The sequence below is a fragment of the Lolium perenne genome, chromosome 7 (assembly GCF_019359855.2).
Source record: "Lolium perenne isolate Kyuss_39 chromosome 7, Kyuss_2.0, whole genome shotgun sequence".
Taxonomy (NCBI): Eukaryota; Viridiplantae; Streptophyta; class Magnoliopsida; order Poales; family Poaceae; genus Lolium; species Lolium perenne.
This window is the reverse complement of record NC_067250.2, coordinates 278,061,316-278,089,184: the sequence shown is the minus strand read 5'-3', so window position 1 is coordinate 278,089,184 and position 27,869 is coordinate 278,061,316.

Here is a 27,869-nt window from a genome sequence, read left to right as displayed (position 1 = left end):
ATTGATAAGATTACTACTAACAATCCCCCCCCCATAATCTTGTCATATAAACTATCTTTACTATTAAATTTAAAATAGGCCGCGGTGGTTGGTGATGGTACGTCAAACGTGTATACAACTCACCCCGAACATAAAAAGTAAGGTCAGCGTGACCGGCTCCATGAGGAGTTCTTATCAGGATTAGTTAGGTCACGACCAAAATCCAATCCGTAGCACTAGGTAGCAAAATCAGCATCCCTTTCCTAATTCTAATCGTTAAGACAAGCATAGATCGGTTCAGCCACACATCTTTTTCGTTCGCTCCCCTTTTTATTCTCTAAGGAACCCTCTCCTTAACGAGCGTAGATTGATGGAGATGGTTTTTGTACCGGTCAATCTTTATATCCTTTCTGGCATAGTTCTGTAAAAGATCGGCAGGTGATCCGTCCTTTCTCCTCTGCCGTAGTTCATCAACGCGTGTCCGGCAATCCCGCTTAGATCGACACAATCGGCAAAAAAGAAAAAGGCCAAAAGAGACCCATTGATTAGGCTCCTCTTGCCGTGCTACTTTAAATTTTCTAACTTTTCTTTCATTCGCAAACATACAGTGACAACATATATGACTCTAGGTTTCTTTTCCTAATTTTTGCACGTGCATGCATTTTCCCTTTAAAATTCGTAGCACATACAAATCTCAACACTTATGCAACTAAAAATCCTTAAAAAAAACAAAGCTTTCATACCCTGCAGCTTTTAAGAGGTTAGTGACAAGAATCAACCACATGTTTTGGAGCGCAGTGACATTCTCCCTAAAAAAAACCATGTTTCATGCGTGGGTGTTTCATTAATAAAGAGAAATATCTGTTCAGTTGGGGCCACGTTTCGACGTGTGTTCTCGACAAATCAGTTTCTCAGACAAAGTATCTCGAAGGTGTTCATAGAGATTGCATGTGCATTTGTGCGTTCGTAGGAGCGAGTATGCATTTAGTGAGCATTTATATTGTACCGTGTTTTGTTAAAAAAGATGGTGTAAAACGGGCACCTTTTACGATATACTCCCTCCGTCCCAAAATGTAAGGCGTCTAAGGATTGGTCAAAAGTCAAACCTTACAAACTTTGACCAAATATTTTAAAAAATATTTACATCTACAATATCAAATTGACATATTAAGAAATTATACTTTAGGGTGACTCTATTGATAATGATTTAGTATTGTAAATATTTATATTTTTGTGTGTAAACTTGGTCAAACTTTAAAAACATTGACTTTTAACTAATCCTTAGACGCCTTATTTTTGGCACGGAGGGAGTATCATTCAATAAATACTATGAATTATTCGATCGTTTGTTCAAACATGTTAATTAGATCGGTCGATTGATCAACTCGGATCGGTCGATCGAGCATCAGAGTTGTCTCAGTGATGACAAAAAATAGTGCACATTGTATGATACTGACGTACCACAGATTCTAAAGAAAAATGAGGACCATGTGGCCACACATCCTGGACATAGACATTGCGATTATATTCCATTTATTCTATATTTGGAGGGAGCCATCTTTCGTTATTAACCCGTTGCAACACACGGGTATTATGCTAGTATCCCCTAATCCAGATCACATGGACCATGCACTTCATCTTGTGATGGCATCACACCGACTCACGTCAAGCAACGACGCCGCACCCTGCTTGTTAGCCTGACACCGACTTCATTTTAGATATCATGTAGTACATGTCAAGTACCAAATCACTGAGAACCAACCTGTGTTTGGATGGTTAGGAGGGCAGTGGCACCCCCAGATTTAACGCTTTGGTGTCTCAAAAATGGAGGAATATTCTTCTGTGGGATGCGGCGTTCCCGATGACATTGTGGTGCTAGTGGTGACTTCGTCAATCTCAATACCCGTCGGAATAGTTTCTTGGATGCAGTTTCCTGAAGGTGCTCGAAGGGGTAGTGTGTGTGCTTGAGTGATGAGTGTATGTATGTACGTGTGAGCGTCTATGATTGTACTGTGTGTTGCAAAAAATAGTATTAATTTTGTCTTGTTCATACTAAGACTAGCAAAGCGTTCCCTGCTCTATAAACTCTCAAGAAACACCCCTATAATATCTATCTAGTTCGTCCTAATGTTAGAACAGTAATTGCATGCTATGTAATTCATCTATTTTTGTTAGGAAACCTACATGTTTGTTTGCTTTTCTTATTCTCAGGTGACAGGTTGTGTGCTGGGACCATAGCCGCCGTCTGTTTTGTTCGTTGCAAAATGTTGTTTTATATTCCGCCATTCTGTGCTCTTCTGTGTTCACAAGGTTTTACATTATAATTTCCATCTGTTTTGTTGTAAACAATGACGGTAAATGCCAATTACTATTTCCTTTCTGCTATCCTTTTGCCATCCTGTAGTACATGTGTGAACTCATTGCTCTGGTACATTTAAATTCTTCATTGTTTTTGTTCTTCAAGAGCTGCAACCCTAACTCTTTGCTGTAATTTCATGTTGCACTATCACATGGAACACAGCAAATCGTGGAGTGAATCACCCCTATAATCCAGTAAGTACCTTTCATTTTTGTATTGATATGCTTATCGTGCTGGAACCAGTTTGTGTTTAACACATTTACTCTCCATATAGATAGGATAACTGGTTTGAAATAAATCATGCTATTTGTATGACTGCACGTCTTCGTTCATTTTCCTGCTAGCTTCTCAAACTTGTTCTATTGCATGTCTAATCTTTTTTTGTTTGATCGTGATTAAACCAATTTAATTGTTCTGCTTAACTTAAATGATCTGGCATTTTATTCCAGCCACATAATGTTTGATTGCTCATGCACTTCCTCATACCGTTATGTCTTCTGGATTTCTTCCATAATGATAAGAATGTTTTGCTTGGTGAATATGAGTCAGATGATGATTCAATTGGTTATTAGTCCTTGATTCATTGAGTTGACTGATGATTAAACATATAAACCTTGCGACTATCTGGCATGCTTGTTGTGGGATATAATGAGCATATTTGTTTTTTGTAAGACTTTTTTCGGATTTCACTGTTGATTAATCCAATGCCACCTTCTGTAGTAGGAAATCCACCTTCAGTAGGTATCATAAATAAGATTTGTTGTTACTTTTTGGCTGACCCATCTTTTATTTTTAGGCACAAAATGGTTCATTTGTTTGTTTCTCCTTCCCTTATATTGCGCTCATGGGTTAAACATTGAAATAATATGTCAGTTTATATGAATCCCAGAATGGTTCTTTGTCTAATCTGTCTTAATTGGTCTGCTCGTTTATATTTGGCACCAAATGGATATATTTCTCTTTTATCTGAGGCATTCCCATGGCTGGCCGATGATTAAAATAATGAAATTTAGGGGGTTGGAGATTCTCCAACTGCACAATGTCTGGCTAGTTTTGTCCACATGACCACTTTTGTGGAACTTAAGGGATCTGAAGCACCCCTTCCAAGTGTCAATTTTAATAGACAGCTGTTATGCAGTTTCCTGGCTTATTTTATTAGGCAGACTGTCTAGTTACTTGATTTATTTTTTTCATATTTGCCATCCGGTTGCTCTGCCTGTTGCATTGGGGTTGATAGCTTGCTTTGTTATATTATGTCTTGTGCTTTGTGAAAATCTGCCATCTGTTTTGATGCTTTGCAAAAATCTGTGACAACTAATAATATGGTTGTTTTCTCAAATTGTATGGTTCTGTAACTTGCACTGTCTTGTTTTCAGCCCCTGAATAGAGCAAGGAAGGCAGATGGCAGGGCATGTACATAAAGTGTCCAGGTCTTTCCACAGCATAGCCGTGACAATGCCAATTCATCTGATTGTCAGATGATAGCTACTGTCCCAGCCATTCCAGCGCAAACAATCGCTGCCTTTGCACACGAATCAATTGATATAATTCAGCAGCAAAGAGATGAAAGAGATTCAAATATCATCATAACAGTCAATGAGATACATGAATTGAAAAATAGGCAAGCTTGGATTGAGCATATCCTTAATAATCTACTCTGCAGATCTAATGGAAAGCCAGCTGTTACTTGCACTCCGATGAATTCTACCAAACAGAAATGCAGTTTTGCCGATGATGCCATTCGTATGGCTTGTATCATTTGAGTTATTTCGACTTGTTGTTGTATTTGAGAATTTTTGCTGTTATTGTAATCCTTGAGCATTTTTTCCTGTTATTGCTATAGTTTGCAATCATTGTAACAAATTTTCAATGTAATGATTATTTTATCTTGCACTCGGCCTTAAACAGAACTACTAGTATGGTCTCACAATTTTTTATCATTATACTATGCAAGATTTAGCGGTCGCCCCAAATTCAGAGCACCCATAGCGATTTGGGGGCCGGCGTCGTTTTAGGGCTCGCACCGGTGCGCTCCAAACGGCGCCGGCTATTTGTCGAGCCGAGTAGAATCGCCGGCATCCCCGAGCCGGCCCCTTCGCCAGGGGCGCGAATCAGGCGCTCCGGGTGCCTCGCGGAACGACGGTTTTCGCTGGTGGAGGCGCCTTGTCAGCGAGAGGACGCGACGGTTCGCATCGACTGGCCACGACGCGGGAAGGTTGGTCGTCGGCGTTTAAATGGCCTCCCGCGCGGAAACCGAGGCAGCGACTGGCCACGAGGGCAGCGACTGGCCACGCGGCGTACAGTCGCCGTAAATGTGGGTAGTTGCCACCGCTAGATATATAGGACGTACGCCGTCCACCACCGCCGCTCCATTCTCTACTCTCCACATCAAGATGCCGCGCCGTCTGAAGACCACCTACTCGATGCTTGGCCTCAACGGCCGCGCGCTGCCTCCACCACCACGGCAGCCGCAGCCGGAGCCGGAGCCGGAGCTGCAGGCCGACGACGAGCACAGCTCCGACGAGGACGAGGACCCACGGTTCGAGTCCTGGCACGATGTCTACGTAGCAGAAGCGGAAGCAGAGGCGGCGGATCGAGGAGTCAGCGCAGTCGGGCGAGCCGCCGCAGGCCCCTGCCGACCCGGAGCAGGCGGCGATCCTCGCGTCGCTGAACGCACAACGATACCAGCGGTTGAGGGAGGAGGAGCGCGAGTTTGTCAACGACGCGAACCTCGAGCACGTCCTCGAGATATCGCGCCAGCGAGCGGTCACGGAGGAGGCAGGACGCCACCTCAAGGAGGCGGAGCGACAGAAGCTCGCAGAGCTCAACGCTCATCGCCACCAGGACGCGTTCGCTCGCCAGCAGGCGAGGCGCGCCGAGATCGAAGCTTCTCGGGAAAGGCTGGAAGCGCGGGGACAGCGCCGCCGGCAAGCCCCTGCGACGCCGGCCGCCATGCTCCACCGCCAGATGCGCGAAGCAACGGAGGAGAAGCGGGCACGGAAGCAGGCGGCAATGGCGAAGAACAACGACAAGGCAGGGCCGTCGAGCGCCCCTACCGACGGCCAGTAGACCAGGATTAAGTTTATCTTTAGTTATGTTTAAATTCGAGCTACTTTGGTATAAATTTCGTATGAATTTGGGTTTTTAGATGTCAATTTAAATTTTAAAATCTATCGGGGCTGCCGTTTTGGGGCCGCCGTTGTGGGAGCAGCGTCCTCAAATAGAGGATGCTGTGCCGGTGGAGATGCTCTTATAGATAGATAATGATCATGGTAACAGAAAAAATCGTCAACGTGATGATGATTTGATGTTGCACTCGACCTTAAACATAAGTACTAGTACGGTCTCACAATTTTTTTAATCATTATACTTTGCAACATTTAGCAGATGCGCCAAATTCAGACATAGATCATGATCATGGTAACAAATTTTCAGCATGATGATGATTTGATGTTGCACTCGGGCTTGAACAGAAGTACTAGTACGGTCACTCAAAATTTTAGCATTATACTTTGCAATGGATGCACCAATTTCAGAGATAGATCATGATCAGGGTAACAAATTTTCAACGTGATGATGTTTTGATGTTGCACTCGGCGTTGAACTGAAATACTAGTACGGTCTCACAATTTTTTATCACTATAATTTGCAAGATCTAGCGGATGAGCCAATTTCAGAGATAGATGATGATCATGGTAGTAACCGGTATTTAATGTGATGATGATTTGATTTTACACTCGGCCTTGAACAGAGGTACTAGTACGGTCTCACATTTTTTAATCATTATAGTTGGACCTTAGCCAAATTCAAAATCTCATAGCGGCAAAACTTCCCGCCCACAAAATACAAAAATTTGACACGCTTCCAAATTCCCATTCTACCCCTGCGGAGATGACAGAAAGGTCGGTTGGTGGAGGGGGTGGGGGTATGCCCGTCATTTTTTGGATCACCACCTCCCTAGCCCGGAAACCCTCCCAGAAAAAATTCATTTCCCTCAGACCACCCACCGGAACTTCCCAAGTCCCTCTCTCCCACCTCCACGACCACCGCACCGGAACATCCCCGCCGGACTTCCCTGGCCTACCCGAGCCCTCGCGATCCTCGTCATCCGGCTGCCTGCCGGAGCCGCTTCATCGACGCCGTCATCAACCGGACCGGATCATCCCCGCCGTACCTCGAAACCATATGCTCATCCAGTAGTCTACCGCAGTCGCTTCAGCTTAGCCGCTTCGCCGGATCCGTCTTCCACCGCATCGGATCTTGCTCACCGACACCGCTGTGCATGAACCGGATCTGCTTCACCGGCGTCGTGCATGATCTAAACTCTTCTACTGTCGCTTTCTATTGCTTGCCTGCAAGTTCTTGTTTAATCTTGGGGGAACCTGTTTGTGCTAACGACGCGCCGTTACTTTTTTGCAGATGAGATGAGTAACCATGAAGTGTAATGGCCGTCTCTCCAACCCCAAGTAGCACATGTAGCGTACTTCATCACCGGATCTATCAACCCTAGGAAGATCTGTTGTGACTCCCACAGAGTGCTTCTCCTAATGTAAGTCCCTTGTTTTAGCGCCATGTTCTGGGTTCAGATGCTTGTTTGTCTGAAGCTCTTTTAGTTCATTCCTAGCTATGACCGTAACACGTTGCTATTTTCTACTTCATTGCTAACTTTAAGCGATTGAACATTTTGGTTTGCATTCCCTGCTCTGTAGATGTAGCCATCATAACTTCTATCTTGCGCAGTCGTTGTTACAAAAATTATAGGTATTATAAAAACATCCTGCTATTATTTAGTTCATGGCCAATTTTAAGTAATTGCACATGTTGGTTCGCATTCCCTACTCTATAGCTTTTGGCATCGTAACTTCTATATTTGGTTTACATTCCCTGCTCTGTAGATCTAGCCATCATAACTTTATATTGCTCAGTCGTTGTTACAAAAATTATGGCCTGCTACTATGTTGTTTGTGCCAATTTTTTACTCCATGAACATGTTGGCTTGCATTCCCTGTACTACAGGTGATGCCATTGTTTTGTATCTAGTTCATTGTAAGCTAACAAAGTAAGGACTTAGTTTGGCATGCTATCACTCTGCTATCTAGCCTGTAGTACAAATAAACTTGTCATACTACTAGATAATAATTTTGCGTGCCATCTTGTTCTTCAAAAGCTGCATTATTGACTTGTTTCTCTGACTTGGCATGACGCTCACATATGGAAAGCTGAACATATTGGTTTGCATTCCCTCTTATACAAGTTCACAGGTGATCCCACTATATTCTGTATCTGGTCCATCCTAAGCTCCAGCATTAACTATCCTCTATGTGTTGCTCATTACAAGTTTATATCCCGAAACATCTTGATTTGCATCCCCTTCACTATAAGTTCAGGAGTATTATTTAGTTCACGGCCAAAATGAAGTAATTGCACTTGGCACATGTTGGTTCACATTCCCTCCTCTTTAGCTTTTGCCATCGTAACTTCTATTTTTGGTTTACATTCCCTGCTCTGTAGATGTAGCCATCATAACTTCATCTTGCTTAGTCGTTGTTACAAAATTTATAGCCTGCTACTATGTTGTTCATGCCAATTTTGTACTCCCTGAACATGTTGGTTTGCATGGGACTCGACAGTAGTAAGTCTGCTATTTCATTCTAACATGCTCTGTTATATTGGCTGTTGGTATGCGGCATGCACTCTTTGTTTGCTTATTGTGCGCATTACAATGATCTTGTTATAACGACGAAATGATGAGTTCCAAATTCTTTGGCAAACAATATTGTAGTGTCTTTGCCTTTCCATTGTTGCTGTCTTAACTTGTAATGTCTTTGTTTCGGATATAGGTGCTGCATGGACAACTTAAAAGATTGCCGGATCCCTTCATTGTATTGCTAGGTTTAATTACCATTCAATTTCTCTGGGTTCTGTAATATTTTTTCAATGCCTTGCAGCTGATGTAATATTTAGTTAGTTTTTATAGTTCTTTCGCGCATTTTTTCTTTGGTGCTTGTGGTAAGTGAGGCTATCCGACAGAAATCAATGCTGCGTAAATATTCTCAGCATCTAAATCACGAATTCCCATCCCTTAAACGGCCCAATTAAGCGAAATCACATATGTGCCGGCCCGCAAAATCCTAAAGCGCCTATTACGCCGGCATATAAACAGCAACTAAACGGGCTGGCCCACTTACTTATTGGGCCAGCCCACTTGATTTACTGTGGACCCCACACTTTTATTGGGCTGGCCCACTTGCTTTAAGGTGGACCCCACCCACTACTGGGTCGGCCCACTAACTAGTTGGGCCAGCCCAATTGCTTTTGTGGTGGACCCCACATACTAAATGGGCCGGCCCTTTAAGACGAAAGTGGGACCCACCTGTGTTTTGGCCCGGCCCACTAGCGTGTTGGGCCGGCCCACTTGCTATATGGTGGACCCCACATACTAAATGGGCCGGCCCTTTAACAGGAAAGTGGGACCCACCTGTGTTTTTGGCCCGGCCCACTAGCATGTTGGGCCGGCCCACTTGCTATATGGTGGACCCCACATACTAAATGGGCCGACCCTTTAACAGGAAAGTGGGACCCACCAGTGTTTTGGCCCGGCCCACTATCTTGTTGGGCCGGCCCACTTGCTATATGGTGGACCCCACATACTAAATGGGCCAGCCCTTTAACTGGAAAGTGGGACCCACCTGTGTTTTTGGCCCGGCCCACTATCTTGTTGGGCCGGCCCACTTGCTATATGGTGGACCCCACATACTAAATGGGCTGGGCCTTTAACAGGAAAGTGGGACCCACCGGTGCTTTTGGCCCGGCCCACTGGCTTGTTGGGCCAGCCCATTTGATCTAATGTGGACCCCACGTACTAAATGGGCCGGCCCGATAGCAGGAAAGTGGGACCCACATGCTAATTGGGCCGGCCCACTAACTTCTTGGGCCGGCCCAGTTGCTTTAATGTGGACCCTACTTTGTAAATGGGCCGGCCCGATACCAGGAAAGTGGGTCCCACATGTCTTGTGGGCCGGCCCTTTTGCCTGTTGACCGGTCAAACGAGTGCATTCGGCCCGGCCCACATGCTTAGTGGGCCGGCCCATTAAAGTTTTGACCAGTCAACCTTAGAGGTTAGGCCCGGCCCACGTAACTAATGGACCAGCCCAGCTATATAGTTGACCGGTCAAACTAAGTCAGCTGGCCCGGCCCGCAAACTTAATGGGCCGGCCCGCTTAAGACGTGGAAGGCCTCGTGTGGGCCTACCATCTACCACGGGGTTTCAGTCGGTTAACGCCGTTAACTGCCAGTTAACGGCGTCTGCCACGTGTCAGTTTGCATGACGTCAGCAGTCAACGGGCTCCCGGAAACACTTGGGCAACGGTCCGATTTTCCGTGGCGGAAGGGCGCCCAAGCGCGACGGACCGAAAAAATCGTCGTAGGACTTTGCCTGATGCAGTTTCCACAACAGAACCCATATCGTCGGGTTAGGCCCATAGGCGACGAAAAATACCCCTTAGCGGACGATTTTGAGACGTTGTCTATCAGAACTTTTCTTGTAGTGATAGATCTCATGATGATATGCTTATCTTGTCTTGTTCCCATAATCAAAATGCTTCTATTTCCTCTAGTTGGTTGTTGACTAACAATGTAGAGGAAACCGAACACTCTATGGATCAAGACACAATTTCAAATGAGGATTCAAGAATATCTTCATCTTCATTCTCCGGTTTGCACATGTGCCTTATGGCAAAAGGATCAAAGGTATCTCCTACTTTGACTCCTAACACATCCTCTAATGATGAGAATGATGATGATGATAATGATGAAGAATATAATACCTTGGTGCATAATATGGCAATGGTATATGCTTCTCTTCATGGTAATAAAGAAGCTCGTGCTAATCTCGAACACTCTATGGATACCTTGAATAAATATAGGGAAGCCATAGTGGAGTTGGAGTCCCATGTTGAAAATGAGGAAATGAGATTCACTCTCCTCAAGCATGAGCTAAAAGATGAGAAGCATACTAATTTTATGCTTACACAAAAAATTGAATCCTATATGCATGAAAATGAGAAAACTATTGTTGATGCTTGTGCTACTAACTCTAATTCTTGTGAAGCATCTACCTTAGAGGAGAATGTTGAGCTAAGGGCTCAACTTGAGTTGCTAACTAGCAATTATAGGGAATTGGAAGAAAGTCATAAAAAGCTCTCAAGCTCTCATGATGATCTTCTAATTTCCTATGATGGGATAAAGTTAGCTCATGAGGCAAGTATCACTAAGGTAACATCTTGTGAGCCTCATATGGATGTTAGCACAATCTCTACTACAAATGTTATATTGCCATGTGCTAGTCCTTGTAATCCATCTAGTCAAACTAGTGATACACCTTGTGTTGGATTACTCACTTTGCCTTGTTGCTCTAACAATAAAGCTTCTACTTCCTCTAGTACTTGTATTTCTACTAACCATGTAGAGGAAATCAAAGAGCTCGAGGCCCAAGTCCTTTCTTTGAAGAAAGACTTGGAAAAGCGTCATGAAGGGAAATTCGCACTTGACAAGATGCTAAGTGTGCAACAATCCCCCAATGACAAGAGTGGACTTGGATTCAACTCCAATAACAAGAACAAGTCCAAGAGCAAGAGCAACAAGAAGAAGGGCCAAGACAAAGTCAAGGATCCGGCCAAGTTGGTTTGCTTCAAGTGCAAGGATGAAGGGCATCATGTTAGATCATGCCCATTGAAGAAGAAGAAGCACTTGAGTGAGAAACAACAAGGGAAACGGCCGCAAGGTCAAGGTCAAGCTCATGCTCGACCTCAAGTTGAAGATAGGCCACTTCCCAAGAAGAATCAAGATAATGTTCCCCAAGAGAAGAAATCAATAAAGAAGAGAAAGGGGAACACTTGCTACTTATGCCGTGAGAAGGGGCACTTTGCCTCTTCTTGCTTAGGTGGTACCTTATCTAACCCTATAATTGTTGATGATGATTATTATCTAGGGAAGGATAAGGATGGCAATGTGTTTGCCAAGTTTGTTGGAACTCAAAGTGGTTTCAAGAAAAGAACCATTTGGGTTGCCAAGCCTATTGTGACTAACCTCTTAGGACCCAACTTGGTTGGGGACCAACAAGCTCAAATTTGATCAATAGGTGTAGTTGGAGGTCATTGGAGACTTGGCTACTTCATGAAGAATTAAGGGATCTTCATATATTATATTTTGACCAAGCCAAGTCATATGGATTATCATCTATATCTTATATCCAATGTTCCTCTTTGCGGTAACTTATACTTCAACTCATCATATTTATTGTAAGCTACTTGCCCCTTTGCATGTTTGGTTTTGCACCAAATATTTGTGTGTATGTGTTGTGTCTTACTTGCCTATCTTGTGTATTCAAGTATGCTTATTTGACTCATCATATACTTGTGTATTGTTTTGAGCCTAATGCATCTTGATGATATCTTATTTGGCTCTCTTTGAAGTGATTAATGGAACATCCCATTTTGGGGGAGTGATATGCTTTGTGCATCCCTCTTTCTTTAAAATGTGTGTACATGGGTACCACCACTTTGTATTGATATTGCAAGATTATCTAGTCACTATGTGGTGTGTCTTGCTCATGAGAAATTCAAATTCTAAAATATCCATTAATCATCTCTAGTTGAATTTTAGTTGCCTCTTGTTTAGAAGAAATGTTTTATCACATTATGGGGGAGTAATATGTTTTGTACATATCACAAGCCTAGAAAATGTGAACATATGAGGTTATGCCACTTAGAGTTGATGCTCTTAACTATCTTGTTCCTAGGTGGCATGTTTGCTCAAACAAGCTCCATTCCTAATAAAAATCCTTTATTACTCATCTTATGGGTTCTTGTTTGAATAAGAAATTCTTGGTGCGGTTTTTCCTCATATACATATTTATATATCTTATTTGGGACACCATTTGCTTCAAGTTATTCTAATCATTGTCGTGCATGATTGTTTGACTAAGTTGAAGTTATCAAGAATCTTCATCCGTGCATAGTGCTTAATTCTATATACTTATCCTATGCCTTTTATGGTGAAGTTGATCCTTACTATCATTGTCAATAATCCACCGGAAATCATTTCCAATATACTCATTGTCTTTGACAATTGATAACCTTGTACGTGGTTGAATTTTTGGATCATCTTCACCTTGGATTGTTTCTTACTTCCTTATTTTATTTCCAAGAAATCTTTGTAGCTCCCATATGTCTTCCTTGTCCATTTGAAAAATCTTTTGATAAATCCCCTTGATTCATATCAAGTGTTTGTTTTGGAATACATCCCTTTACCTTACGGTACATTGTGCCATTATGAAAAGTGTAGTGGGTTTGGTTTATTTGTTCGAACCTTGCTCCTTTGGGAGTTTTGCTATCTCATTCCTTCTTCTATGCTTTATTTGTTGAATGAGATAAATCTTTGAGCATGTTTGCTTTATTTCATCCTTTATGCTCAATGGCCTCTTCTTAGTTCACTTGTTGAACTTTGTTGAACAAATCGTTTGTGATTTGCTTCTTAGATATAATTTGGACAACAAATTTGTTTTTGTGACACCTCTATGCCTTATTTAATTCTTTTGGTGTTTTGTCCAAAGTATATCTTTCTTGGATCTTTAAAAGTCTTGGTGCATGCTTATATGTAATTTGTTTATATTTGTAGCATGCTTGCTTTCTTTTGATCCATTATGTAGGATATACTCCATCAAATCCTAAATGGCTAAGATGTGCATGAAATTCAAAGTTCATCTAAATATGCACATGTTTGTATGGAGTGTGTCCTATATATTGTGGTTAGTCTAACCATGTTGGACCCAATAAGTTTGGGGACCAAGATGTACTTGAATGTTGTTTTAGGTACATTGGAGATGCAATGGAGGCTTGTCTCATCCATAAGGAAGGTGTTGTCACCATATGAAAATTGGACTCAAGCTAGGATGATCGATGAACTCTTATCTACTACATCATGCCATTGCTATCTCGGTAACAAGTATCTTATTCATGCATACTCATATAGCATCCAACCTCTTGTAGGTTGCATCTTGACATGAAATTCTTTATTTCGAAAACATTGCGATTCTTGAAAAATCCTTTTAAAGAAAACTTCTTATTGTACATTTGAGTAATTTGAGAAGATGCATATGATAGGAATATATATATATCATGTTTATGATTCACCTATCTCAAATATGCCTTCTAGCAATTTATTGCATATCAATTCCTCAAAGAGCTCTTACGTGCAATATTGATGAAATTGCGAAATAAATCCATATTTATGATACTTGTTGCCTTTCTCAAAACATTCCAACTAGCTCTACTTCCCTTATTGTTGGTTGTGATGTTTTTGAGATTTTCTTAGTTGAAGCTCATTCATATACCACTAGTGAAAATTGGAGCCATAGGCTATATATGCTTTTTAAGCAAATATCCTTTGGTATATTTTATGACTTCATCTTGGATATCTTGTCTTATCTATTTTGTTAACCTCTTGTGTGTGCATGTTTCTTTATGGATCACTTTGTCCACTATAGAAACTCATATACATAAGAGCGTTAATCCATCACCTTGATATCCTTGTTCTTTGCCAACCATCTTCTTATCCTTTTGATTTTAGTGGTGTTGGTAAAGAAAATTTATGAGTGCTTGGTTTATTTGTTTTTCTACATACACTCATATCTCGTAATTGTTGGACTCAAGTTATGCTTGATAAGAATATTATCTTTATCTTGGTTGTGTTCTAAATGATATAGAAGGAGTAAGGATTCCATGTTTGTGCATATTGTATTCAAATGCAAACACTATAAATTATGCACGAACCTTGGGGAGCTTCCTTATTTTATTTAGAGCACTATATCTCTCTTATCATGATATCTTTGTGTGTCCAATTGGATCCTTGATTGCTTGCCTTATTTGTTGAAGCTCACTTCACCATGTTATCTTTATGCAATCTTTGATCCTCAATATAGTTTGATTTCCTTCTAGTATTCATCATTGAATATGTGCATTTGATTCCACTCAAATCATGAGAAGTGCACACTTTGGGGAGGAACTCACATTATATGGGCTTTCCAAATTTTTCACCCATTTTGACAATCGATGCCAATGGGGGAGAAGTTTAGAGGGTTTAAGGGAACGGTTTTATACTTAAGTTTGGTTTGTGCATAAGTGTTTTGCCTCTCATGCATTCCATATTTATATGTCTTGCATGCTTGTATATATATAGTGGAAACTATCCCAAAGGTTAATCTTGACAATGTATGCAATGAATTCATGTTCATCACACGTGCATACATTGTGGGGGAGTTTTCTCTATATGTATTGGTTCTACTCACATCCATTGCATTTGTTGTAGTTGTGTGAGTAGAGCCGGTTTTGATATGGGCTAGTAGCTTTGTGTTACTTGACCATATCAAATACAACCTCTTGTATACAACTTATTCTCGGATAAGTTGTGTACTTGTCACTAATATTCACTATATAAACCCTCTTATTGTGGTTGTCATCAATTACCAAAATGGGGGAGATTGTAAGGGTACATTGCCCCTATGTGTGGTTTTGGTAATTAATGACAACCCCTATGGACTAATGTTTTCATTGAGTTTATATGAAGGAATATTCCATAGGTACTACTTGTACTCCACGTGTTGGATTCAAGTATGGATGCCATGAAGATAAAGGTATACCTTGTGTATTGGCATCAAGATCATCGGTATGAAGATATATATGTGATATGATCAAGAAGAAGAAACGAAGATGGAGTTCTTATGTGGAACTCAATATTAGCCATGCTCTATCTTATGTGAGTATGAGAAGATACAAGGTTGAGTTGGGCAAGTTCAAGATGAGCATCTCAAGTGAATCACATGCTTGAAGCTTGCCATCCATTTGGTGATAATGGACTAGTGAAGATGTGCATCAATGGAGCTTTCCCATCATAGTGTATGGGGGAGCATTTGTGAGTCTTCACGAAGCAACATTGGTCAAGTGAGGCATTCCGGCTTGAGTGAAGCTTGAAGATTTATCATCAAGATCAAGCGGGATGCGCAAGGCAAAGGTATGGCCTTGCTAGGTTTTCCTTTTACCGGTCTCAAGGTGGATGTTGGGAGACCGGATTATAGGATAGATAGCCGCACTATTAAGAGGGGCTTTCGGTTGAGTAACTTGATCACATCGTCTTAGAGAGCTCAATCCTTTGCATACTTTGCATATCCTTATTGCTTCTTGGTGTTTCTCTATGTGAGGTTCTTGAGCTTGTTGCTAGCTTTACAACAAGCCCAAGTTCATCGAAAACGGAGTTCGCATGCATCTTCTATTGCGTTTTCAAGGTTGGGTGGTTTTATCGGTTATTCATGATATAAGGTTCTACCTTTTATATTTATGATAAAATCCCCTCCTACAGATTCTTGTGTTTTCACTTTCCATAGGATAGCATTTGTTGTTATCTTCCAAACAAAATTGGTTTCATTCGAATCGGAGTTCGGGAGCACTAGTTATTAAAGAAAAAGGAAAAAGAAGAAAAAGAGGAAAAAGAAAAGAGGAGCAGCCGGTTGGCGACCGGTCCGCTGGGCTGCACGCCGGCCCACCCGGGGCAGCCGGTTGGCGACCGGTCCGCCGGGCTGCACGCCGGCCCGCTCGGCTGCCGCCCCGGCCTGACCGGCCTCCTGGCCGGGCTGGGCCCTCTCTCCCCCGCGCGGCCCACACCATGGCCGGCGCCCCCTGCTCCCCCGCGCAGCCCACACCTATCTGCCGCATAAGCACGCGCGGCCCACGCGCGTTGGGAGCAGCCAGCTTGCCCCGGCTGGGCTTTTCCCCTCCACGCGGCCCATCCGCTCCATCCGGCCTGGGAGCCGGTCCGACCGGGCTGCACGCTGGCATGTCCGGCTGCTGCTCCGGTCGGCCGGCCTGGCAACCGGCTGGGCACTTTTTCTGCCCGTTTTTTATGCGTTTTTCACCCTGTTTTCTCCCCAACGGTTATTTCTTCCTCCCCCACTATAAATACCTTTCTCCCACCTTGAGACAAGTAAGTTCTTCCCATTCTCTCACCTCCATTGTTCCATTTTGAAGAACTTGCTCTCCCCTTTGATTCCTCCAACCATTCTTGCTCATTCTTGAGGATTTGAGAGAGGAGATCTAGATCTACACTTCCACCAAACCGTTTCTTCTCTAAGTGAGGGAATCTCTTGGGATCTAGATCTTGGAGTCTTTGGTTGACTTTCACCCTTGTTCTTCCTCTCCAATCTCATCCTAGCATTCGTTGATTTGGTGGGATTTGAGTGTGAAGGACTTGAACACCTCCGGTGTTCTTGCTTTGCATCATTGCATAGTGTTGAGCTCTCCACCACGATTTGTTCGAGTGAGAGACCGTGAGCTTGTTACTCTTGGAGGGTGACCTCCTAGTTGGCATGGTTGGTGTCCCGGTGATCTCTTCGTGGAAGATTGTGAAGGGGCCCGGGCTTCTCCTTCGTGGATCTTGTGAAGTGGTTGTGGAGCTTGCCATCTCCGGAGCGGAGGAAAAGCTAACCATAAGGAAAGGGCCATTATCCTTCGTGGGTGTGGTTCGGAGAATAGGGTGAGCCTTCGTGGCGCGGGGAATCCTTCGTGGGTCCTCCACTCCTCCAAACGTGACGTACCTTGTTGCAAAGCAAGGGAACACGGGAATACATCCTCGTCTCCGCGTGCCTCGGTTATTTCTATACCCGAGCTCTCTTTCCTTGTGATAGCCATCGTGCTTGAAGTATATATATCTTGCTATCACTTGTGCTACATATATCTTGTGCCTATCTTGCTTAGCTCTAGTTGCCATTGTTACTCTTAGTTGAGCTTAGCATATCTAGGGTTTGTGCTTGTAGACTAAACGATAGTTTAATTCCGCATTCATACAAGACAAATCCGCAAGAGTTTGTAATTGCCTATTCACCCCCCCCCCCCCTCTAGGCGACATCTCGATCTTTCAGACATAAAATTTCTGAGAGAGGTATTGAAGTTGATAGAGCTAAAGTTGAAGCAATTGAGAAGATGCCCTATCCTAGGGATGTTAAAGGTATTCGTAGTATTCTTGGTCATGCTAGTTTTTATAGGAGATTTATTAAAGATTTCTCTAAAATTTCAAAGCCTCTTACTAATCTTCTTCAAAAAGATATACCTTTTGTTTTTGATGATGATTGTAAGGAAGCTTTTGAAACTCTAAAGAAAGCCTTAACAACTGCTCCTGTAGTTGAACCTCCTGATTGGAATTTACCTTTTGAAATTATGTGTGATGCTAGTGATTTTGCTGTAGGTGCTGTTCTTGGACAGCGAGTAGATAAAAAAATGAATGTTATTCATTATGCTAGTAAGACTCTTGATGCTGCTCAAAGAAATTATGCTACAACTGAAAAGGAGTTATTAGCTGTAGTTTTTTCTTGTGACAAGTTTAGACCTTATATTTTTGATTCAAAAGTCACAGTTCATACTGATCATGCTGCAATTAGGTACCTTATGGAAAAGAAAGATGCTAAGCCAAGGCTTATTAGATGGGTGCTTCTTTTGCAAGAATTTGATTTACATATTGTAGATAGGAAAGGTGCTGATAATCCTGTTGCTGATAATTTGTCTAGATTGGAAAATATTGCTTATGATCCTGTTCCTGTTAATGATAGTTTTCCAAATGAACAATTGACTGCAATAAAGGTGAGCTCGCGAGATAGTCCTTGGTATGCTGATTATGCTAACTTTATTGTTTCCAAGTACTTGCCTCCAACCTTTTTAGCTCAGCAAAGGAGGAAATTCTTTTATGACTTGAGGCATTATTTTTGGGATGACCCACACTTATATAAAGAAGGAGTGGATGGTATTATGCGAAGATGTGTCCCTGAATATGAAAAACAAGAGATATTGAGTAAGTGTCATGGTAGTGTTTATGGAGGACATCACACCGGAGATAGAACCGCACAAAAGGTTCTACAATCAGGTTTTTATTGGCCAACTCTCTTTAAAGATGCAAGAAAGTTTATTTTATCTTGTAATGAATGTCAAAGAGTTGGTAATATCTCTAGACGCAATGAAATGCCTATGAATTATACTCTTGTTATTGAACCATTTGATTGTTGGGGATTTGACTTCATGGGTCCTTTCCCTTCTTCAGAAGGTAACACTCATATACTTGGTGCTGTTGATTATGTTACTAAATGGGTGGAAGCCATACCCACAAAAAGTGCTGATGGTGAGACCTCTTTAAAAATGCTTTTAGATGTTATTTTTCCTAGGTTTGGAGTACCTAGATATCTTATGACTGATGGAGGTTCTCATTTTATTCATGGTGGTTTTAGAAAAACTCTTGCTAAATATGGTATTAATCATAGAATTGCTTCATCTTATCATCCTCAAACTAGTGGGCAAGTAGAATTATCAAATAGAGAAATTAAATCTATCTTGCAAAGGACTGTTAATAAATCTAGGAAACATTGGGCTAGTAAGTTGAAGGAAGCGTTGTGGGCTTATAGATCTGCTTATAAAAATTCTATGGGTATGTCTCCTTATAAAATGGTTTATGGAAAAGCTTGTCATTTACCTTTAGAACTAGAGCACAAAGCTTATTGGGCTGTAAGAGAACTTAATAAAGATTTTAAACTTGCCGGTAAGAAAAGGTTGCTACAATTGAGTTCTTTAAATGAGTGGAGAAGTGAAGCTTATGAAAATGCTAGACTTTTTAAGGAGAAAGTTAAGAAATGGCATGATAGAAGAATTATTAAAAGAGAATTTAATGTTGGAGATAAAGTCCTATTGTATCGGTCTCGTCTCAGATTTTTTGCAGGAAAATTACTCTCAAAATGGGAAGGACCATATGTCATTGTGGAGGTGTATCGTTCAGGGGCAATAAAAATTGCTTCGCTGAAAGATGATGCCACACAAGTGGTGAATGGACAAAGACTCAAACATTATATTTCTGGAGATTCTTATAATGAAGATGTTGATGTTATTCGAGTGGTGACTCCGGAAAGTTTCATCAAAGATCAAATTGATAGTTCTGCAGAGTTCGACTTCGAATAGGTAACAGTTTTGGTAGTAAAAAGTCCGCGTTTAACTTTCCGAACAATATTTTTGCTATTTTTAGAAAATATGAAAAATTACGAGATCGAACCGGAGTGGAGGAGGCGCACGAGGGCGCGTCCCCACGTGGTGGTGCGGGCCCCACCCTGGCCGCGCCGCCATATGGGGACGGCTCCTCGGAGTCCCTCTCCCACTCGGGTTCGACCTGGTGCTTTCCTTTTGTCGTAAATTTTTTTGTTATATAATCCCCCGGATCCCCCTAGGTACGTATATCGTCTTCTCGTCGTGTTTTGTTTCGACCTGTTTCTGTTCAGATGTCGTCGCAAGGTTCATCCTCAGAAGATTATGCAATGCGTCGCAAATGTGAGCTCCTTCAGGATCTAGATCAAGGAACTTTCGTTGGATGGGCGGAAGAGGAAAGGGTCGTGACAAGACGGAAAGAGATGGATGAGAGTGTCAAGGAGGAAGTGAAGAAGATGTCATCAATAAAAAGAGAGCGGCAAGCTGTGGGGAGTAAGCCAATCTTAGTGGGATCGGTTAACACTCGACATTCTTTTTCTCATAACTTGCAGGGACCTTTACCACCTGCTCCTAGCCTCAACTCTTTCCCTGCTGTGGAGGAAGCTTTTCGGGTTACCGATGAGTTTTGTGATCAATACCGTGTTCTGAGAAGGGAAGTGGAGATACTTCAGGAGGAGAACAACCGACTTCGCAGAATGCTAGAGCGGTTCCTCACTCCCATCAGGGTCATTCCACCATCACCACCGAAGGAGTAATTCATCATTGGTATTGGCACCCCCTTGGCTTGTTCCAAGCTTGGGGGAGTGCCGCGGTATCACATCATCACTATCTTTTGCCTTTTTACTGTCAAGTAGTGTCATATCATGAGTAGGGAAGTTATCATATAAGATGGTTTGCAGTGTGGAAGTATCTGTCTTTTAGTTGGTTATCTATGTATCCCTTGGTGTGAGTTATCGTTATGGAATATTAATGAGAAGTTTTATCATTTACTTTTTGCACACCTTATTTTAGTTTGCAATTTCTGTTATATGATTGATCTTGTTGTTAGTATTGATACCACTTTGGGAGCATCAAGTAAATCTATTTGGTTTTGGCAAACTTAGCATTGGTCAACAGCAACAATACTTTGAGGCTTAAGTAGAAAAGAGGGAAGTACATGTAGATATATTATTTCATTATCTTTCTTTCTTGTTAGCTAATGAGCTTAGTATTCTGAAGTTAAAATTGTTTGTGCTTACAAGGAAGATGCATGATTGTTTCTATCACATGTATATTTGTTTGTTTCCCTCAACTCTTATGCTTGCTAACCAACCTTGCTAGCCAAAGACCTGTACTGAGAGGGAAAGCTTCTCGTGCATCCAAAACCTTAAACCAAACCTATGCCATTTGTGTCCACCATAACTACCTATTATGTGGTATTTTTGCGCCACTCCAGGTAAATATTTCATGTGCTACCTTTAAACAATTCAAAAGTTATTATCTCTTATTTGTGTCAATGTTTTATAGCTCATGAGGAAGTATGTGGTGTTTTATCTTTCAATCTTGTTGGACAGACTTTCACCAATGGACTAGTGGCATATACATCCGCTTATCCAATAATTTTGCAAAAAGAGCTGGCAATGGGGTGCCCAGCCCCAATTAATAACTTTCATTAATAATTCTCTTCACATGTTTTGCCCTGATTTATCAGTAAGCAACTTAATTTTGCAATAGGCACTCCTCCATGGTATGTGAAATGTTGGAAGGCACCCGAGGATTCGGTTAGCCATGGCTTGTGAAAGCAAAGGTTGGGAGGAGTGTCATCCATAAATAAAACTAAAATACATGTGTAAACAAAAGAGAAGAGGGATGATCTACCTTGCTGGTAGAGATAACGTCCTTCATGGGAGCCGCTCTTTGAAAGTCTGTTTGCCAAGGGGGTTAGAGTGCCCACTACCATTCGTTGACAACAACAAACACCTCTCAAAACTTTATTTTTATGCTCTCTTTATGATTTCAAAACTTAAAAAGCTCTAGCACATGATTTAATCCCTGCTTCCCTCTGCGAAGGGCCTATCTTTTACTTTTATGTTGAGTCAGTAAACCGATTTCCCTCTATCTCAAGCAAGCAATTGAGTTGTTGTGATCCAACCATTTATATTGTGATCTATTTAATCATGTCTTTTATTTCTTCCTTATTTAATACAAATTTTATCTGAATGAATATGACTTTGAAGGTTATCAATGATTATGAGGAGATTGTTATGATTGAGCATGTAAGTTCTGCCATATAAGCTCTAATATAAAGAGTCTGCTCGAAAGATAAGTACAATCTGTTAATTGTTCTTTGACCAAGAATGAAGTTTGCCATCACCAATTATGATTTCCTATGCACCTTTATTTGTGATTTCCCTTTACTTATTTCAAGTTGAGTTATATGAGGAAGTTGTTTACTAGAATGTCTTGCGTGAATTAATAAATGTGATGCTTCTTGTCCGTATTTTATTTATCGACTTTTCACTCAATAAACATGTGGTCTTGTTTACTGAGTTCAGTCCCGCTTGGGGACAAGCGAGGTCTAAGCTTGGGGGGCGTCCATTTTGCATCACTATTTTATATCATAATTTACTGTTATTCATTGATATATTTCATATTTAGATATGATATTTATGTTATTTCACCTATTTTTGCATGTTTCATGATTATTGGAGAATCATTCACCGGAGTCAGTATTTTGCTGGAAAAGCACCGTCAGAATGCAATATTTCTGGAGATCAACAATTGACGGAAATTACACCGAAGATCTTATTTTTCCAGAAGAACGAGCCAGCCAAAAGGAGGAGCCGAGGAGGGCCGCCATGGGCCCCCCCATAGGCCGGCGCGGGCTCCACCCTGGCCGCGCTGCCTTGTGGGGAGGGGGCCCACGGCCCCCTTCGGCCGCCTCTCTTTCACGTACTTCATCTACCCAAAAACCTAAGGTACGGGGGATAATCGCGAGGAGACACAGCCGCCTCTGCGGGGCGGAAAACACCAGAGAGAAAAGAGCTCTCCGGCGGGCAGAAATCCGCCGGGGAAATTCCTTCCCGGGTGGGGAAATCGACGCCATCGTCATCGTCATCGAGCTGGACTTCATTGGGATCATCATCACCATCATCTCCACCATCGACACCGCCATCTCCACCGCTGCACCTCGTCACCGCTGTAACATCTAGGGTTGAATCTTGATTGTTTGATAGGGGAAACTCTCCCGGTATTGATTACTCCTTGTTATTGATGCTATTGAGTGAAACCATTGAACCAAGGTTTATGTTCAGATTGTTATTCATCATCATATCACCTCTGATCATGTTCCATATGATGTCTCGTGAGTAGTTCGTTTACTTCTTGAGGACATGGGTGAAGTCTAAATGTTAGTAGTGAACTATGTTGAGTAATATTCAATGGTTTGATATTTAAGTTGTGGTGTTATTCTTCTAGTGGTGTCATGTGAACGTCGACTACATGATACTTCACCTTTATGGGCCTAGGGGAATGCATCTTGTATTCGTTTGCTAATTGTGGGGTTGCCGGAGTGACAGCAACCTGAACCCCCGTTGGTATATCGATGCAGGAGGGATAGCAGGATCTCAGAGTTTAAGGTTGTGGTTAGATTTATCTTAATTACTTTCTTGTATTTGCGGATGCTTGCAAGGGGTATAATCACAAGTATGTATTAGTCTTAGGAAGGGCGATGCATTAGCATAGGTTCACCCACACAACACTTATCAAAACAATGAAGATTAATCAACTATATGAAGCGAAAGCACTAGACTAAATTCACGTGTGTCCTCAAGAACGTTTGGTCATTATAAGTAAACAAACCGGCTTGTCCTTTGTGCTAAAAAGGATTGGGCCACTCGCTGCAATTATTACTCTCGCATTTTATTTACTTATACTTTATTTATCTGCTACATTAAAACCCCCTGAATACTTGTCTGTGAGCATTTACAGTGAATCCTTCATCGAAACTGCTTGTCAACACCTTTTGCTCCTCGTTGGGTTCGACACTCTTATTTATCGAAAGTACTACGATACACCCCCTATACTTGTGGGTCATCAAGACTATTTTCTGGCGCCGTTGCCGGGGAGTGAAGCGCTATTGGTAAGTGGAATTGGTAAGGGAAACTTTTACTGTACGTGCTGATTTTACTTCTGCCTGCTGCTATAATTCATTATGGAGAGGTCTTCTCTTGAATTCCTATTTGGAAAATCTACTACTACTGCAAAGTTAGTGGATGAGGCGCCAGGTGAGAAAGAGGTTCCATACAAAATACCTATGAAAATTATTGAACGTGTTGTGGATAACCGCTATGAAGGGGATGGAACTGTCCATCCTGGAGATCATTTATTGTTTTTACATGAATTATGCGGGTTATTCAAGTGTGCAGGTATTGCTATGGATGAAGTTAGGAAGAAACTATTCTCTATATCGCTGTCTGGTAAAGCGGCGCATTGGTATAAATTGCTGAAGAATGGGGATTCTCTTGATTGGAAGGATATCATGCCTCTATTTTATTCTAAATTCTATCCTCCAAGTGAAATTCACAAATACCGGAACCGCATATATAATTTCTGGCTCATGATGGAGAGAGTATTGCCCAAGCATGGGGGAGATTGAAGTCTTTAATGCTCAAATTCCCCATTCATGAGCTTCCTAGTAATATCATTAGTGATAACTTTTATGCAAGACTTTCTTTTCAAGATAAAACCTTGCTGGATACTACTTGTTCTGGATCATTCATACGCAACAAAGAAGAGTTTAAATGGGACCTTCTTGATCGGATTCAGGAGAATACGGAAGGATGGGAGAACAACAAAGGTAGAGATTCAGGTATAAATTATGATTATGAATGCATTGAAACTTTTATGGATACTGATAAATTTCGTAATATGAGTGCTGCTTATGGTCTTGACTCTCAAGTTGTTGCAAATTTTTATAAAGCTTTTGCCTCTCATTTTGAATTGCCTAGGAAGAATTTTGCTAAGTATCATGAACCTTATAAAGATAAAACTGATTCACCTATAATTAAGTATGCTGAAATTAAAACTGTTGATCATATTCTTCCTGAAGCTTATATTGAAAAAACTCCTTTTCCTGCTAAAATGAAGGAGTATTCTATTATAACTAGTATGGTTAATAAAAGTGCAAAGAAACCTATAGAACCTGAAGAGCAAATAAAGGTTGAACCTGCCGTTGCAATAGTTAAAGATCTTGTGACTGAAAATGTAGAAGATGGTCATATCATTTTCTGTGAAGATGCTTCTAATATTGTTTCGCATCCTAATAAGTCTAGGAAGGCCAGTGTTCCTATGCTCTCTGTTAGAATTGGTGATCATTGTTATTATGGTTTATGTGACATTGGTGCAAGTATTAGTGCCATTCCTTGTGAGCTTTACACGGAATCATGCATGAAATTGGTTCTTGTGAACTTGAAGATATTGATGTGGTTATTCGGCTAGCTAATAGAGAAACTATCTCTCCTATTGGTATTGTTCGAGATGTGGAAGTTCTATGTGGTAAGATTAAATATCCTGCTGACTTTTTGGTACTTAGTTCTGCTGCTAGTAAGTCTTGTCCTATTATCTTTGGTAGACCTTTTCTAAATACTTGTGGAGCTATTATAGATTGCAAGAAGGAGAAAATTGTGACTAAATTTGCTGGTGAATCTTATGAGTTTAATTTCTCTAAATTTGCCAAAACTCCTTATAAAGCTGATTTGCCTAACAATGATTTTAGAGTTGAACAGTGTGCATCTATTGCTCTTGCTCCTAATAATCCTTTGCAGCAACATTTGGAGGATAGTGAGAGTGAAGTCTTTAGGGAAGAAAGGAATGAGCTTGATGAAATTTTCCTTCATCAACCTATTCTTAAACATGACTTGCCGGTTGAAGATCTAGGTACAATACCACCACCAAAGGAAGATCCTGTTTTTGATTTGAAATCATTGCCTGATAATCTTAAGTATGCTCATATTGATGATAAGAAAATATATCATGTTATTATTAGTTCTAAGCTTTCAGAATTTGAGGAAGAAAGGTTATTGTAAATATTGAAGAAACATCGAGGAGCTATTGGCTATACTCTTGATGACTTGAAGGGGATTTCTCCCGCTATTTGCCAACATGCCATCAATATGGAAGATGATGCAAAGCCTGTTGTTGAACATCAGCATCGTTTAATTCCTAAGGTGAAGGATGTGGTAAGAAATGAGGTATTGAAACTTCTTGAAGCAGGTATTATATATCCTATTGCTGATAGTAGATGGGTTAGTCCTGTGCATTGTGTTCCTAAGAAAGGAGGAATAACTGTTGTGCCTAATGATAATGATGAGCTCATCCCTCAAAGAGTAGTTGTAGGGTATAGAATGTGCATTGATTTTCGAAAAGTTAATAAATTTACTAAGAAAGATCATTACCCTTTACCATTTATTGATCAAATGTTAGAAAGGTTGTCTAAAAATACTCATTTTTGCTTTCTTGATGGTTATCCTGGGTTTTCACAAATTGCTGTTAGAGCTAAAGATCAAGAGAAAACAACTTTCACTTGTCCCTATGGAACTTATGCTTATAGGCGTATGCCTTTTGGTTTATGTAATGCTCCTGCTACTTTTCAAAGATGCATGTCTGCTATTTTTCATGGCTTTTGTAAAAATATTGTAGAGGTATTCATGGATGATTTTTCTGTCTATGGGAATTCTTTTGATAATTGCTTGCGAAACCTTGATAAAGTTTTGCAGAGATGTGAAGAAACTAACCTTGTACTTAATTGGGAGAAATGCCACTTTATGGTTAACGAAGGAATTGTATTGGGACATAAAATTTCTGAGAGAGGTATTGAAGTTGATAGAGCTAAAGTTGAAGCAATTGAGAAGATGCCCTATCCAAGGGATATTAAAGGTATTCGTAGTGTTCTTGGTCATGCTTGGTTTTATAGGAGATTTATTAAAGATTTCTCTAAAATTTCAAAGCCTCTTACTAATCTTCTTCAAAAAGATGTACCATTTGTTTTTGATGATGATTGTAAGGAAGTTTTTTAGACTCTAAAGAAAGCCTTAACAACTGCTCCTGTAGTTGAACCTCCTGATTGGAACTTACCTTTTGAAATTATGTGTGATGCTAGTCATTTTGCTGTAGGTGCTGTCCTTGGACAGCGAGTAGATAAAAAATTGAATGTTATTCATTATGCTAGTAAGACTCTTGATGCTGCTCGAAGAAATTATGCTACAACTGAAAAAGAACTATTAGTTGTAGTTTTTTCTTGTGACAAGTTTAGATCTTATATTGTTGATTCAAAAGTTACGATTCATACTGATCATGCTGCAATTAGATACCTTATGGAAAAGAAAGATGCTAAGCCAAGGCTTATTAGATGGGTACTTCTTTTGCAAGAATTTGATTTACATATTATAGATAGGAAAGGTGCTGATAATCCGGTTGCTAATAACTTATCTAGATTGGAAAATATTGCTTATGATCCTGTTCCTGTTAATGATAGTTTTCCAAATGAACAATTGGCTGTAATAAAGGTGAGCTCGCGAGATAGTCCTTGGTATGCTGATTATGCTAACTTTATTGTTTCCAAGTATTTGCCTCCGACCTTTTCAGCTCAGCAAAGGAGGAAATTCTTTTATGATTTGAGTCATTATTTTTGGGATGACACACACTTATATAAAGAAGGAGTGGATGGTATTATGCGAAGATGTGTTCCAGAATATGAACAACAAGAGATATTGAGTAAGTTTCATGGTAGTGTTTATGGAGGACATCACGCCGGAGATAGAACCGCTCAAAAGGTTCTACAATCAGGTTTCTATTGGCCAACTCTCTTTAAAGATGCAAGGAAGTTTATCTTATCTTGTGATGAATGTCAAAGAGTTGGTAATATCTCCAGACGCAATGAAATGCCTATGAATTACACTCTTGTTATTGAACCATTTGATTGTTGGGGATTTGACTTCATGGGTCCTTTCCCTTCTTCAGAAGGTAATACTCATATACTTGTTGATGTTGATTATGTTACTAAATGGGTGGAAGCCATACCCACAAAAAGTGCTGAAGGTGAGACTTCTTTAAAAATGCTTTTAGATATTATTTTTCCTAGATTTGGAGTACCTAGATATATTATGACTGATGGAGGTTCTCATTTTATTCATGGTGGTTTTCGAAAAACTCTTGCTAAATATGGTATTAATCATAGGATTGCTTCCGCTTATCATCCTCAAACTAGTGGGCAAGTAGAATTATCAAATCGAGAAATTAAATCTATCTTGGGAAAGACTGTTAATAAATCTAGAAAGAACTGGGCTAGTAAATTGAAGGAAGCACTATGGGCTTATAGAACTGCTTATAAAAATCCTATGGGTATGTCACCTTATAAAATGGTTTATGGAAAAGCTTGTCATTTACCTTTAGAACTAGAGCACAACGCTTATTGGGCTGTAAGAGAACTT